Genomic DNA, 3,117 nt, shown 5'->3' with positions numbered 1-3,117 from the left:
AGTGCCGCGAGGAGCGCGTCCTGGGAGCGGTGCCGTTATAAACACCTCAGGGCCTCCCGCCTCCTCTCGGCCCTTGCGCCCTGATAAGGGTGCGTCGGCGTTGCGCTCTGGCGTGAAAGCGACGCCGTGAACGCGCCGTGTGCTTGGGGCTGCGCCACCGGGCCACGCCAAGCCCTCAGCAGCGGCCCGCCCTGGAGGTTTTAGCTGCCCTGAAAACCCAGGGAGGGGAATAAAAGGAAATTTGGCCAAAGATCAGTGCAGAAAGTGGTTGTGCCGATTTACTGCTCACCAAACTAGGCCTATTTCCGCGGTGAATGGGTGTAAACCTTTAATAACCATTTTTATTAGGCCCTGTGCCATTATTCTAATTACCATAGTTTTTGCAAGTGGTTCTTTAAAACTCATCCATTAGTATTTTCTATTCTGCCTGTGGACATCCAGTAATAATAATATTTGTCCCTTCCTTGAAATGCTTTGAGATCTATGGTTGAAATCAGATGCATGAAAGTTAATTGCTACACATTTAAACAGAGTTCTCAATCTGGAAGGGTCAATGCTTGAGTTTTAGTTTTGTTACTGTATTGCTTTATCTAAATACTATTACGTGGAAGTATCCACATACCAAATCAAAAGCAAAGTAGCAACACAAAGGGGGGTTGCTTCTCAGTTAAGATAGAAAGCGGAAGGATAATGCTGTAATCATATACATTGTGTGTTATGGAATCCCTCTTACGCAAAATGTCAATCTGTATGTTATTTTTCCTATTAGTCCTGCTGCATGCAAAGTCAGTTTAGTGCTACCGACAGTCCATCTAGTAGATCAGAGTAGCTCTAAATACTTCTGACATAAGTTCAAAAAAAGCAATGCTTTTTTTTCTGCAAGGCTGTATTTTAGCAGTTCTGAACAAACATCTACCCTAACTCCTCCTCTCCACTGGCTTTTGTTTGCTTTAAGGCGTTTCCAAAAACACCTATGTGTAACAGGGAGTTTTAATTCTGAAACCGGATCTAACGTCCTAGTTGAGTATGCAACGATTGCAGTCGCCACTAGAAATAAAACCTGCTTAGCTAAAACTACAGTGGTATCTCTGGAAAGGCTGACCAATGGTCAAGACAAAAGGTTTGGTGAGTCCAGCTGTAAAAAGTTCTCTTCTAAGACTTTGGTAATATTCAGAACTTATTTTTTCTATTTGTCTTGAAGTCAAGAACTATGAACAGAAAGAGAATCCACATATATAAATACACTTTAAATATACTTTAAATATATATCTTTAGATTACTTTTTCTGGAACTTTCCATTGACACTTTTTAAATGAAGTAACATATTTTTAATTATTACAGGTAGTCTTCCACGGATAATAAAATTGTTCCTAACAGGTTTTACCAACAATGTTGATGCAGTGGCTAGCAAATATGACTCAATGGAGGAAGAGGAAAAAGAAACTGGAAGTGAATATTCTTTCTCCTCAACTGCCTAGGCATTATGGAAGAGTGCTTTTCCAAAGAAAGGGTGAGTTGCCATCAGTGGATACACACTGCTGACTAAAAAAAAAAAAATCTGACACATAAACTAAAAATTCTGCATTAAGAAAAATGAAATGCTTTCACTGTATATTCTAATAGTGGGAGATAATAAAGTATTTCCTTATAATGAGTATACACCATGTTAGGATCCTATTTTCTATTCTATTTTTTTGCTTCTGCTTGCTTTTCTCTGTGGTTTGCACCATTGTAACAGCTGCAAGACATTTCTTGAAGTTTAGAGCATTGGATTGAGTCATTATATAATTAAATTTAATTGTGCTAATGACCGATTAAAAATACTGTATACCTTTTATTTGTAATGAACTTTCAGAATAGTATACTTTCCTGTTCTTCCTTCCTCCCTGTTAAGCGTCAGTTGCCTCTCTTTCTCCTGTTCATAGGGTTCATCCTGCAGTTCTGACTTTGGGACTTGCCTCTTCTCAGTGTAACTTTCTGAAAATGTTTCACAGAGCATTCGAGTACTTTTGAAATCGTAACACTGAATTGCTTTCTGTGCGTCTGTTTGAAGATCGCCCTGTGGTGGTTTTTTTTACAAACTGAGGAGGTTACACGTCCTTGGCAAGCTCCTGCTTAATACTCCCACAACTGGCAGTGAGATTTGTGGACGTGGAAATTTAAAACCCCTCCCTTTAAGTTCTGCTGTTGTTTTTAGACTGAAGAGGACTGGGAAACAATACTGGAGATAGTAATGGTATAGAAATTCTATCATAATTACATTTGACGTATAAGAAAAGAGGATACGTTTGGTTTAGTCATTTATATTTGGTTGGTGGTCATAGCATGTTTTCAGGGTTGCAGTGAAGGACGTGGTAGTCAGCAGCATGTTTTCCAGTCCTCCCCCACGTCAGGATTGGTTGCAATGAGATATCTCAGGAAAAGCAGAAGTTACTGTTCTAGCCTTTTGTGGCAGGCTTGTTTAAAACGATTCTGAGGTGCCCTGAAACCCAAGCGTCACTATAACTTGGGGTTGGGGGGGGGGGAAAGATAACCACACTAACAGAAGAACTGAACAAAACTGTACAGTTATGGCTATGTGAAAGTTATTGTGTGGATAGTAAATAAACGTGTTATATTTCTAAATATTTATAAATATGAGATGAAGTATTGTCTCAGGCTAAAAACCACCAGGAATATAATTTCAGTATACTTTTCCCCAGGCAGTCCGAAGAAGCATGTAAACAACCTTCCAGTTGAAAAAGTTGCCATAAATACAGATGGTGGAAGACGGGCGACGAGCAGGGTGAATTCAAGCACTCCCAGAAGCCCGGCTGGCTTGGTCCCGAGGGTTTCCCTGAAACGGCCCCTCGCAAGCGGAGAACAAAGCAGCGGCGAGGCAGTACGGCCGCAGGCGGGGGTGAGGACGGCAGCTGCGGGCACAGGCGCAGCCGAAGGGTAGAGAAGGCGACGCTCCCCCCGGTGGCCGGGATGCCTCTTTTCCCGAGCGGTTTTAAGAGCGAGATTGAGACAAACGATCTTTAGAAGAAATCTGAAAGTCGAACAGGGAAGAAAACACACACGCGCGAGCAGGAGCCGTCGGGGCGGTGAAGCGAAGGTCAGCGGTGTGGGATGACT

The 3,117-nt window shown here is 42.0% G+C and overlaps 1 protein-coding gene across 1 annotated transcript in view; it reads left to right on the top strand.

Annotated features, from left to right (window-relative positions):
• Positions 1 to 2,506: 2,506 nt before the first annotated feature.
• SEC23A (Sec23 homolog A (S. cerevisiae)) overlaps positions 2,507 to 3,117 on the top strand; it is a 32,273-nt gene continuing 31,662 nt past the window's right edge. Inside the window, exon 1 of the mRNA XM_009319377.1 lies at positions 2,507 to 3,097. The gene's annotated coding sequence lies outside the window, so the exon portion shown is untranslated. The remainder of the gene's footprint in view (positions 3,098 to 3,117) is intronic.

This window comes from Pygoscelis adeliae, unplaced genomic scaffold (assembly GCF_000699105.1).
Source record: "Pygoscelis adeliae isolate BGI_AS28 unplaced genomic scaffold, ASM69910v1 Scaffold71, whole genome shotgun sequence".
NCBI classification, from domain to species: Eukaryota; Metazoa; Chordata; class Aves; order Sphenisciformes; family Spheniscidae; genus Pygoscelis; species Pygoscelis adeliae.
This window is presented reverse-complemented; position numbering and strand designations above follow the sequence as displayed.